General features: G+C 44.8%; 1 protein-coding gene and 1 long non-coding RNA gene across 4 annotated transcripts in view; one reads left to right on the top strand and one right to left on the bottom strand.

Moving 5' to 3' along the window:
• Positions 1-12,989, top strand: part of LOC135905734 (inactive dipeptidyl peptidase 10-like) — a 480,802-nt gene that overhangs the window by 229,977 nt on the left and 237,836 nt on the right. The gene's annotated exons all lie outside the window — the stretch shown is intronic.
• The window catches only part of LOC135905737 (uncharacterized), a 131,814-nt gene continuing 121,214 nt past the window's right edge, over positions 2,390-12,989 (bottom strand). The window contains exons 2-3 of one of the 2 annotated variants that reach the window (XR_010565461.1): positions 4,476-5,729; positions 2,390-2,517 (exon numbers count right to left, since the gene is read on the bottom strand). This is a non-coding gene — a long non-coding RNA (uncharacterized lncRNA). The remainder of the gene's footprint in view (positions 2,518-4,475; positions 5,730-12,989) is intronic. The other variant, XR_010565460.1, reaches the window with a different exon arrangement.

Raw genomic sequence — 12,989 nt, 5'->3', positions numbered from 1 at the left:
TGTGTGTGTGTGTGTGTGTGTGTGTGTGTTTCATGGAGATCTGTGTTTGTCCTTACAGAGGATGACCCGACAAGTAGATATACCTCCAGTCGTGGTGTCCCACAAGGCGGAGTGTTGAGCCCCACTCTTTTCAATCTCGTTATAGTGGGGCTTGACGAAACGCTACGACAGATTGCTAATGTCTCGCTCTGCGCTGACGATATTTGCATCTGGGAGTCTGGTATGACAAGGCCACGAGTGTGCGCTATAATACAGGAAGCGGCAACTCTGACAGCGGCATACTTTCGTCGACAAGGTCTGACGCTTTCTACAGAAAAATGTGCACTGGTGGCATTTACACGAAAGGCGATGTCTTTCTATCCGGTGTGTATCGAGGGCTAGCCCATCGCGTACAAGAAAGCTCACAGGTTCTTAGGCGTTATTGTGGATCGTGACCTCCCCTGGAGTCCGCATGTCTCATACATGAGGAAAAGCCCATTTGTATTGCAAATATGTTGAAATTCGTTGCGGGAAAATTGTGGGGACGCTCCGTGCGCTCCATGTTGCAGCTATACACCGCAGCATTTCTCGGATTTTTGCGATACAGTCTTCCTGTTTTGTCTAACGCATGCAAGACTAATCTCCTTGCGCTACAGAGCGTACAAGCCCAAGTACTTCGGACATGTCTTGGCCTTCTGAGATGTTCTTCGACAGCTGCAACGATTGTCATTGCACAGGAACACCCAATCACCACTCATGTCGTCGGTGAGACGCTAAGAGCGCGCATTCGACACCTTTCTCGGCTACCATACCACCATTTAGCCGATTTGCCAGTGTGAAGACCACAGGCTACATTCTGTCGTATTGTGACGATACACCATGACTCGATACCATCTGCCTTCAAGCCTGCGAAACGCCCAACAGCGGCATTGTGGTGTCTCCGGCAAATTCACCTGTGCGACTCAATTCCTGGAGTCGCTAAGAAGGCAGACTTGTCACCGCTAGCCTTGAAGCAGTTGTCTGTTTCTCCTCAACGAGTCTCATTTTGACCACATATACATTTACATGGATGGTCCCGCCAATTCAAACAGCTCTACCGGAGCTGTAGTTGTTCCATCAGCCGTCATCACTTTGCAGTTTAAATAATCGCACAATACAACGTCCACAGTAGCAGAACTTGCGGCTCTTCAAGGTGCACTCAAGTACGTGCTCCAGCAGCCACCGAATTGTTGGGCCATTTTCTGTGATTTTAAAGCAGCCCTACGAACTCTGCAGTTCACCCTACGTCATAAGTTACACGAGCAGCTAGCGTACGAAATAAGGCACACTCATAATCATGCGCTCGAGAATAGCTACGACATTGTATTTCAGTGGTTGCCAAGACATTACAGAATTATCCGCAACGATAGCGCAGATGAAGCTGCGCGTTCGGCTCACCAAAAACATCAGCAGGTTCCTATACCCCTTTCAAGAACTGATAATGCGCGACAATTTCAATCACTTGCTCGCCACGTCACACTTCTACGATGGAATTCACCGGGTTTCACCAACTCACGCTTGCGCTCTCTCGACCCTAACTTGCGACTTCGCCTGCCAGCTGGACTCTCCCGTCGCGAAACAAATTTACTGTGTCGCATGTGGTTGGGTGCCGCATTCACAAATTCCTATTCATTCGTGATAGGAATGGCCAACAATGCGGCGTGCCATTTGTGCGGGTGCGATGAGACTCTACAGCCCCTTCTGTGTCACTGCCCATCCTTTGACACTCAACGACGTACTTTACAAGCGAAACTCAACCTGCTAGACAATACAGCGCTCTGAAGAAAAGATCCTTGGACCATGGCCTATGCGTTCTTGCATGCAAAAGGCCACAAAAGCCGTTTTAAATTTCTTGAAGGACACTGGATTTTATGGACGCTTGTGACAGTGGAGATAACTCTGCGACTGACTGTGAAGGGCTTGCTATTATTCTTTTCTATCCTTATCTGTTCTTCCCTTTTCCCCTCCCCAAGTGTAGGGTAGCCAACCAGGCACGTCCTTGCTTAACCTCCCTATCTTTCCCTCTTCGTCTTTCTCTCTCTCTCTATCTTTCTCTCTCTCCATATTTCTGTCTCCCCTTACTCCTTCCCCAGTACAGGGCAGCCAACTGGGTATCTATCGTCCGGTTAACCTCCATGCCTTTCGCATCTCATTTATCTCTATATTTTTCTCTTTATAAACTTCGTATGTATATCCGCAAATTGATCCACCGAGAGACCGGCCGACCCATAATATGCCACCAGCAAAACAGCCAGCAGACACGCGTAATCAGGGAGCGTATACACAACAAAAGCGTCGCCCTTACAAAAAAGAAAGAGAGAGAAAGATTCCTCTTGGCTTCGGCGTGAAAGTGCATTGTTTATTTTGTGTTCCCTGATGATCATTCTTCGGAGCAACCTGTAAGCAGCCTTCCTTGCTGACTTCCTCGAGTGGTTCGTAGCACGTTGATATTTTCGCACAGGCCTTGAGTGGTTGCGACGCAATTCTTTCGTGTGCCTGCTAAAAGCAAAAAAAAAGGAAAATATATATTTTAGTATATGACGCGAAAGCCGCAGGAACCTCACTATCTTGTACCGACAGCTCTTTGTTTCTTTCGTTCTTTCTTATTCAAAAGATAGAGGCTTTAATGCAGGATACACTCGCTTAATTCAGACAGTGCATCTGGGCTGTTTGAAGTAGCGGACCTTACTTGCCGAACATATTTTAGCAAACGTTCCCTAATTGGCGTTTAAACTTTAGGGGGCAGATCGGATTTGCCGCCCTGAAATCCGTCAGTGCTAGAAGCGTAGGGTAGGCCTCCTAAAACTAACGAGTATAGGGATTCCTATAACTAACGCCAGTTTCGATATATCCATCTCCAAAATGTGCCTCGGGATACAATAGCGTTGCACTATTTCCCACAGCGCCGCAAGATCCGCGCATAATGGCACTGCTTCAGCATTAGCTTCAGCCGCTTCAGCTAGGCAGTTCCGTACACAAAAAGATGCGAAATGCAGAAATTCTCCCATTAGGTAAACAGAGAATGAATCTGAATAAAGCTTCTTCTCCTAATGACTAACAACACGCTTTACCTAACAAAACGCTTTGCCATACATAACGGAAAGTTTAGAAGGATTGAAGGGTCATGCCTATTGCTCTAAGCTAGAAGAATGTTAGCGCTTGTGGGAGACTGGGTGCCTTAGATGTTGGTTATTTGTGCGTGTAAGTACATGCGTGTATTTAAGTGTGTTTTCGTGTCCCCCTTAAGCTACCAAGATACAGCTCTATCTACCAAAAAAAGCATACTTCGCAATTTTGTCAAAATTATCCGTATATCATCTAAAGCGGATGCCTCAATAGTTCCGAAGGCATTCAGTATACAGGGTGTCTCAGCTAAGTTTAGCCAGAGTTTAAAAATATGCGAATGCCACGTAGCTGATTGGAACCAAGATAATATTTGTCATTGCTTGGAGACACTGGAATTACTTTTTTCTGCCTAATTAGATCATTAGTCTTAATGAATCAATTAATCAAATTATCAAATGCTTTAATTCGATGACAGTGTGAGAAAATTGTAGAACGACATGAAAAACTCCCGGTACAGCTTTCTGTTGCACAATACGTGCTATATAAAAGTGTTTTTTCGAGCGTGAAAAAAGCCTGCAAGTGTACGCAAAATTGCCGCGCGACTGGCCGCTCGAGGCAAGTATTTGCATAAATTCGCGGACTACTTTCGCGCTCGGCAAAACACTTTTATGCAGCACGTATTGAGCAACAGAAAGATGTATCGGGAGTTTCTCTCGTCGCTCTACAATTTTCTCATTGACGCTTTTCATCTAATTATAATGTTCGAGAAGTTGATTAATTAATTAAGACTAATGATCTCATTAGACGGAATGAAAACAATACTTTGAATATCTCCAAGCGATGACAAGCAACATTACCCTGGCTCTGTTCAGCTATGTGGCATTCGCATATTTTTAAAGTCTGGCTAAAGTTAAGTGGGACACCCTGTATAAGCTGCGGCACTCGTATGGCGGTCAGAGTAGTAATCAATTTGCAGATGGCAGATCAGATTCTCGCGTAGTGCTACGTATGCTGTCAGTGGCAAAGTTTGCGTCATATCTCAGTTGTATACCACCGAGAACACATCGCATTTTTTGTAATTGTAACTGGGTTGATAAACTGCCAAAATATTGCAGACGATTTAGCATGCGTGCGCTGACGACTCCGTGAGCCGTTTATCGTGTGAGCCCTGGTTGTTCGCCGCAGGTAGCGAAGGCAGTCCTTTTTTGAAATTTTATTGTAACGTTCAAAATTGTACGTCAATTATCGTGAGACCAAAATTATTTTGCCTAAGAAATATCCACGCAAGTTTGGCACGGCCTTAAGATCATGCGTATATAGGGTGCAGCAATGACCGGAACTTTCCGTGAAAGTACAGCAATCTCCAATACATTCTTCAATTTTCTCAGGACCTGCAGTGAGACGTTCGTGAGACGTTCAAAACCATGCTGCCAGTTCACCCAAGGCCTGTTGCCACGTTTGGTAAGCTTGCTTCTTCGCTGAGCCCCACATGAAAAAAAGAAAAGTATCGTTGTGCCAAATCAGGACTCCGACGCTGATGCACTAGCACAGTAATTCGTCGTGCCATTTCAGGAACCTACAGTCCCCAAAAATGGTGTGGTAGGCGTATGTCGCCTGATATTGTTTGCACAGCATAAAACGAACGAATTGTCACTTATCTTTGTCCTTGAAAGGGTTCGTTCTACTTAACTAAGTTCTCACACAATAAAGCGTTGAAGTATGATTTCTCTCATGGATTCCCACGGGAGTCACAGCACGTGGTTGGCGCAGAAAATTTCGATCACATATCAGTGTAAGATCGCCCCTTCCAGATGCTTGTTGATATGATTCTTCCTCTCTCGCTTGCTCTACGTTGCGGGGGTTGTTGGTGTGAAAACGATGTAACCATTTATCGACAGGGACGCCATCTTCTGCTCTCGTGCACTTAAGTATGTTCTATGCAGACGTTGTCGTCGTGTTGTTAGAAAGGAAATAAAAGTGGAGGTGGCGGGTCTCATGGAAGTGCTGTTGTGCTTGAATTTTGTAGGAAGAAAGAAAGATGGGGTCATCGACATCTATGCAAATGACTTGCCTTCAGAAACAATACTCTTTTCATAAATTTGACACAAAGGAACACGTAGTCGTTTTCGACTTTCCTTTAGAGGCACAAAGGAGAGTGTTTAAGCGTCAAGAAGTGTATCTTTCCTCTTAAATGCCTCCTAAAAGCGCACTATAATAATGAGCGGATTCTTTATTTTATATTTTTCTGTTTATATTATTTCTTCATTTTTGTTGGTGCTGCGTCACCTGGAAATGATTTGAAACGCTTCTCTTCAGCCAGTTCGCGTCATCCCCCAGCGAATCAAACGACTTGTTCAGCGTTGTTACTTAACTGCAGAAAATGGGACAAATTCTTCCCTTAGAGCCGGCTATGAGAGGGCCGGGCTGCAAGGCAGAAGTGTATGCGTGTATGCGTGTGCGTGCGTGTGTATGTGAGGGGGAGGGGGTGCGAAGTTCACGGCTGCAAGCTTAATGTCCGTTTGTGCCACTGCCATGGTTTGCAGCATGCCAAGGTAGGTCATAGCCAGAAGAACGCAAAGGTCCAGCGTAGCAGCATCTCGGTGCGTGCAAGTGGACTCCTGCTAGTCGAACACTGCCGGCACGAGCTGCAAGATGAAATAAAAAGAATGAAAGGGAAAACCCATTAGCCGCCTCTACCGAGCAGTGTCATCTGGCATGATTATGTTACACTTCATCCGGTGAATGCGCATGGTGGAATTTATATCTTGGCCGGAAGTCCCTGACCGAATAGACTTGCTGCAAATGGTTCGTTTCTCGACGCCGCGAATTCGTCCGCCGAGGCTCGACATGCTTCCGTCGATGAACTTAAATTTAGGTAGTACTAAGGCCTTTCTTTATTCATCATGTTATGACAAGAGCAGTAGCGTGGTACTCTCAATTGCTAGAAGAACCCGTTAAATTTCTCCGGTAAATTTGAACACGGCGTGGAGTTATTCGTGGTCGAACTCTTCACTGTTCAAAACTTACGAACTGCGTAAAACATGTCTGTCGTTCTCACTTTCCTTAAATTTTATTTTCTTCATCTTTTTTCTGCCGAATGTGGTGTTACGTACCTTCTCATACGCTGCCATCTTTATTCTTGTTTTTCGAGTAAGCCTGTCGCCAAAGCATCCGTTTCGGGTTAGCTGAACATACGGTCATTTGTGGTCCTCATAGCTTTCAAGTGCGAGAGGAAAAGGACAACGCGTATCCAGCTACACGCGCTATTTTCAATACAGCGAGCTTTTCTCGAAGTACAGATACCACCTCCTTATTCAGTATCCCTCTCTGCAATAGACAGTATCATATTACGGGGACAATGTCGGTGCTTCCAGGGAAGCCAGCTCTGCAGACATTCTTTTTTTTTTTACGGCTACATCGAGTGATAGCAAAAACAAGCAGTGGGCCATTAATGTCCGAGCGCTCGTACACGCATGTGAACCACGTAGCTGTATCACAGAATCCAACTTATACGGGCTGTGAAAAAATTTTACTTACCTCCCTCCTTCCTCATAGCGGCAACAATATAATTCCTCCTAGCATGTGCTTTTCCATGCTTACAGCCCGTATTAACATCTCAAGGTTGTGCCTCTGTGAATACAGTCATCTCGTTCTATACAAAAATTCTGCGTACACTGCGCTGTGCGGTTGCGAACAGTCGTTAAATGCGTGAGCACATGTAATTTGCTTTATGCTCGTCATAACTGAAAGAGGTGCTTCCGTGGGTTTAATATTCGAGGTTGCTTGTCTGCTGCTTTCTCTTTTTTTCCCTATGATGTGAATTTAAATTAGAGGTTGGCGCCTTTACATGCCGCCGGCTGCATCTCGTCGCGAGTCAAGCAATAAAGGAAACGCCGAAAAAAAGAAGAAAGACTGCAAACAGTGTAAAAGCATGAATGCACATGCAAATTTCCGCACTCGAGTAAAAGAAAGGAGCATAAAAGAGAGCGCAACAATACGCACAGATTGGCAGAGTTTTACAGGCGAGTGGGCCAGTGCAACTACATATAACTGCCCTTTCCCCAGACTTGCATCATCTAATCAACATACATAACAATTACATAACTTCATTTAAAGAAGTTCATATTTCCATGGCACATATTTTAATTGGTGTATTGAATTGATATATATATATATATATATTGTGCTTGTACACGAAGTGTTAACGCGAAGTTAAAATCTTGCAGTTTTCACAGAATTCTTTAAAAGCGACAGATGCCGTTCCTTTAACGCCGCTGTTGGCTAAGGGCCAATTATTTCTTTTTTTATATGAATGGTCGACAATCCATCCAACTTGAGTCACCCCTCAGGCCGGCAGCATTGTATTGTAAGCACTCCAGTGAAAGGAAGTGTTGAACATACTCGGCCACGCAGCCGCAAAGACGCTGCGGTTTGCGAGTATATTGTATTACATATAAAAAGTGTTGAGTGTATCAAGTCACAGATTATATTATAAAGTTAATTACCTTTTATTCTCATTTATATTTGACGGAATTACAATTTTAATGTAAGAGTGAATATAGAATTAATCGGAACATTTTGAATGCTGATTAACCGGGTGGTTCTGTTAAGTATACCAGGTATCTCTCTCAGCAGCAGGCAGACTCCACTATGTCAAGGAGAGGTTCTAATGTTTGCCTTTCATGGTGTTCGACCGGCTCTAGGGTTAACAATTGGTTAACGATTGGTGTTTAACCGAACCCGAACCGAAAGCTGTACCCGAACCAAGTCTCACCAAATCATAATGATAACCTTTGCAGGTTAACTGTTCAAGCATTTTGGGTCACGCAGAGAAATGACCCAAAATTAGGTATTAGCTTTAACAAAACAGCTTGCTTTGCAAAGTGAGCCTTCCCAATTTTTGCCTGTTATGACGGTTTGTCTGCACGAGTAGGTACAGGTGCTGCGTATTATGCCAAAATTAGCGAGCACAAAGGCCGAGGCGCTTGTGGTTCCGAGTTCTCCCATATTAGTTGGTTGCAGAAACATTTCTTGGAGGCCCTCCTAAGGATCCCCTACCGTGCGCAACTTTGTGGCCGCACCGCTACTTATACAAGCCAGTAAAAGCGGAATGTTGACTGCGCTAACTAGGACATTCTAAAAGCACACGCACCCCGAGATATGCAGAGAAGATGAAGGTTACCCTCGGGGAGGGAACGCGGCAAGCCAATCACATGATCAGCAGATGACGCTTCTGCCACGATCGAACGTTGCTGCTTCAAAGAGCCAAGAAGGTTATTACGAGTGGTACCGTGTAGACCACTCCATGCGCTCGCGTAGTAGCTCCAATTAAGCAGAAGGATATCATTCCGAACCCAAAGAAAAATTGTGTTTGGCAGGCACATTACTGCTTGCCTTCAGCAGTCTAGCATCGTCAAAATTTATGGTGGCCAGCTCGAGCCACTAAGAAAGTGATGAATGAATCAATTTTAATGTTTTACGAGCCGAAACAGGGATTTCATTACGCGGCACGATGTAGTGGAGGACTCCGGATTATTTTCACCACCGTGCCCCCAATGCACGGGACACGGGTGTTTTTGAATATCGCCCCGATGGAAATGCGGCCCCCGCGACTGGGATTCGATCTCGTGACCTCGTGCTTGGTAGCGCAACATCATGCCACCGCGGTGGGTGACTGAGAAACCGAAAAGGTGTGCAGGACGTTTTCGGTGCTACCATTGTAATTGGCAAGCGAAGTCGTTTCATTCGAGATTGTTTATGTGTAAAGCTGAAGCCGCACCCTGATCTGTTTACGAGGAAGTACTCGTGTTCACTCGTTTATGTCATCAAGGAAAGCGCAGTTTCCTGAACGTGTGGCCGATATGCAAAATTTGAAGTGGGGTTCCCTTAGTTGTTCTTGAAGATTTTCAACAGCAAAGTGCCTCTCGCTATGCCCCATGGTGGTTGAGCTACACGGTTTGTATTTATTACGTAATGGGCATTGCAGTATACATTGCGTGGCGTGTGTATTTCTTTGCTCAAACATACTAAGCCCGATTGTAAGTTGAAACGCCTTTAAACAGGCTCAAAGGGGACGCTTGCTGTAGCCGATGTAACGAAAACGTGCTATACCATTGTCGCTGATATCTTTGCAACCATACTACCCACACACCTTGCTTTAGTACTGCTTTGTAGAGCCAAAAAGCCACCACGCGATCGTGCATGTTCCGCGAGCGCAGATGGCTTTTGCCATAGTGCCCAAACACCCTCTGCGAAACAAACGGGCCCACTCCGAATAGGGAGTAAGCACGATTGCAAAATTAGATCGTAAGACCTCCACTAGCTGTAACATAAGTTGGGCACGTGACATTTCAAATACGTGAACAATGTAACTTGTATATTCGGTTACGTCATTTCTGTACCTTAGTGGCCCAAACACCGTCTGCAGCATGCACAAGATGTTTCACGCGCCCTGCTGCGGCTGGGTCTCTAATACAGTCTACTCGATTGTATTTTTTTAAATTGCTTGATAGCTTGCCAGTTCTACGCACGCGTAATGTTGGCTGTTATTAGTTCTGTATTTCCTCTTACTTGTCGATGTAGTCATCAGGAAGTCGCTTAACTATTGCTTGAGTGCATTGCCAGTAAATTGCAATTTATTTATGCAGGAACCAAATCACACGTTCATTTTCTCAGCACTACGGGACTTCCTTGTTTTTGTTACAATATAAGCACTAGGACGCTATAACTAGCTAATAGTATATCAATAATATTAGGACAAATATAATAGTATGTGATGTACGCGTGTGAATAATAGCATGCGTGATACACGGCAATAAATTAAGGACGCGCGCCTACAGAACGTTTTCGCACTGAGCTCGCCGTAACGCATGTTTGCCACATTTCTTGCTCCCCTTCATATGTGTCTGTATTCAAAATAAAATGAAAAAATCGAGGCATAAGGAATGAAACACGTAAAGCTAGACGCTTTGAGCTACGGCTAGAATGGACATACCTGCTTGGTGTAGCTATGTAACTGTAACTTTTCAAACCTGAAACCACCTAAAATACTGTATTTTCTGTCAGGTTCCACTGACGTCATCTCCTCACCCTTCGGGATAAAAAAGGTGCAAATAAAAAACTAGTGGTTCAAAGTTAACGTTACCGTGAAAACGTGGCATTTCGAGGATCAAATGTACTGCGCTCAACCGATCCGACGCTGTGATTCGGTTCGCGAACCGTTATAGCTTTCCATTTCTCCGAACCCGAACCAAGCTGGTAGTTTTTACTGGCATCAATTTAAATGATGTAAGGTGATCATAGCACTAGCTTTTGCGTACTACGTGAGGACTAAATGTGCGTTCAACGTATTTGTGCCTTTATTCTTTGATAAGATCAGGGCTGCTTTAACATTGCTAAAGATAATTTATTTTTGTGATCCCTCTGTTGATCAAGCGCAAAGCAGAGCGATTGGCATAAAAGTGCAGGACGCAATCCGTAGGTACACTTGGGATTATATGAATGTTACATTCGATGCAGTGTCAGTTGCTTGGCGGCTATCATGAACTCGCTCTTTCGCGTGATTCCTTCAACTGAAGATTAAATTTGGTGTGTTGTCAGTGGCCAAAACGGCTATTCTGCAATGTTGTATTGTTGCTGTTTATCTTAATTAACGTTATTTACCTCTTTATCTTGACAGTCTTTTCTTGCAATGCCTATCCTGGCACTCTCTGTTAATTCACGAAGCACGCTCTATGCGCTCGCAGAGCACCCTGCAAAACAAAGCAGCGGCGCGAACCGCTGCCGAATGCTGCACCGGCATCAGCAGCTGCATCAGGTCGCAGAATAACGCCAGGAAGTTGTCGAGATTTTTGGTAATGCTTTCTGTTTTCTTTCTGGTAATGCTTACTGCTGCCGTGAGCAACCATGCGCATTATGTCATTCGCATTATGCGCATTATGAGCGGATTTTATTAGCAGCTGGCTACCCTCTTTCGCTGCGAAACTTGAGCGGGACTAAGATAAACTAAATACAGTGAAGGTTAACATTAATGACACGTCCCGCGTGAGCTTTAATTGAACCATTAGACGCCGCCCCTCTGGCGAAGCTGACGTTAACGATTTATTCCACAAGAAGCAATTAAATATGCATACACGAAGCAGCAGCATCAATACCACGGGAATCTGATGGCTTATTAAAAGGGAACTGCTACTTCTGATTTTCGCAATGCCTTTCATTGTACGTCTCATTCATTATATATATATTGACTCGTGAAATGCAAAATGAGCTGCTACGAAGGCTATACTAGAATACAATGTCGCCTGGTTTATATCACTAGTTAAAAAAGTTCCCAAATTCTAGATGTCACGCTGCGTGCCGAAGCTTTCCAGTTATGACAAACATGGTGTTTCTTGTAAACATTGCGAGTGAGAAAAAAATTTCGCCTTTTTCCCGTTTGCTTCGGAGGTGAAATGTTAGAACTGTGCGTCCATAAAGAAACCCTGTGGACTACGACCAGAGCATTTGGCCACAGTGGTTATTTTTAATACGTTTACATCAAGGTTCACAAATTGCATTGCACCCCCAAATGCGATGCGGCATCCATGCAGCCGTGAACAACCGAGCTCACGACCTCCTGCTTAGCACAGCAGGATGTTATAGCCGTGGGAGCCACCACGATGGGCACCTTTGGAAGTGTTATTTGGCCTCCGCTGTGACAGACAGGGAAAAGAGCCCGCATATCCCAAGCTATTTTGTGTGGTTAAACATAATTAAATAATAGTAAAAGCTTTAAAAAGTGCACCATTAATAGCGGGAAGCATAAATATGCACAACATTGCACTCGCTTTAGTGTCCTTTTCGTAATTTTTATATCCTCACTACTTTGACACTGTCAATCGATGAACGGCCTCGTCAAAATCCCGCCATAAAATCAGGGTAAATTTTGTGGTGTTCTAGGTACCATTCAAGACGCATGAGGATCGTGCGTTCCATGAGCTCCCGACGCAGCTGGCAAGTGCTATAAGCCGATACGATGACAGTTGTAGTGTCATCTGTAGAACAGCAAAAATCTTGGAAACGATTATCAGTAGCGCTCTTTCTGGACGTGAAAGGCGCTTACGACAACGTTTCCCATCAACCCATTCTAGACGCACCTTTGACAATTGAACTAGGAGGGCGAGTATATTGATGAATCAGAAACTACTTGACACAAAGGTCCTTGTTCGTACGTACGGAAGATAGTCCGACTGCCGACCACTACTTATGACGAGGAGTTCCCCAAAGCCCTATTCTTTTCAACCTCGCGCTTCTTGGGCTGGTCGAATCCCTACCGGAAACAGTGAGTGTCTCAATCTACGCCGACGACATTTGTATCTGGTCATCAGCAGTCACTCGCCTGCAGGTTCACGCAAGGCTACAGAAAGCAGCAACACAGGCATCTCACTATCTCACACACAAGGCCTTACCATCTTAACAGAAAAATGTGCGTTAGTCGCTTTTACACGAAAAGCGATGTCCCGATATCCAGTATGCATCAATGGCCAGCCTATCTGCTACAATAGCTATCATCGGTTTTTGGGTGTCATTGTTGACCGGGTCCTCGCTTGGAGCCCTCAGGTTGCCCACTTGAAGAAGAAGCTCACATCTATTGTTCACGTCTTCAAGTTCACCGCCGGAAAAACATGGGGATCGTCAGTGGGCTCCATTCTACAGTTATATCGAGCATTTTTTATCGGATTCCTACGCTACAGCTCTCCCGTGCTTGCTAAAACAAGCAAGTCAAATATTCGAGAACTTCAGAGCGTGCAAGCACAGGCACTACGTGTGTGCCTAGGCCTTCCGCGGAGCGCCTCAACAGTAGAAACGATTATAATGGCTCAAGACCATCCAATCACGACCTACATTAGCACCGACACGCTTAGGGC

Source organism: Dermacentor albipictus, chromosome 1 (genome assembly GCF_038994185.2).
Source record: "Dermacentor albipictus isolate Rhodes 1998 colony chromosome 1, USDA_Dalb.pri_finalv2, whole genome shotgun sequence".
Lineage (NCBI taxonomy): Eukaryota > Metazoa > Arthropoda > Arachnida > Ixodida > Ixodidae > Dermacentor > Dermacentor albipictus.
Note: the sequence above shows the minus strand (reverse complement) of the source record. Positions and strands in the feature narration are given on the sequence as shown.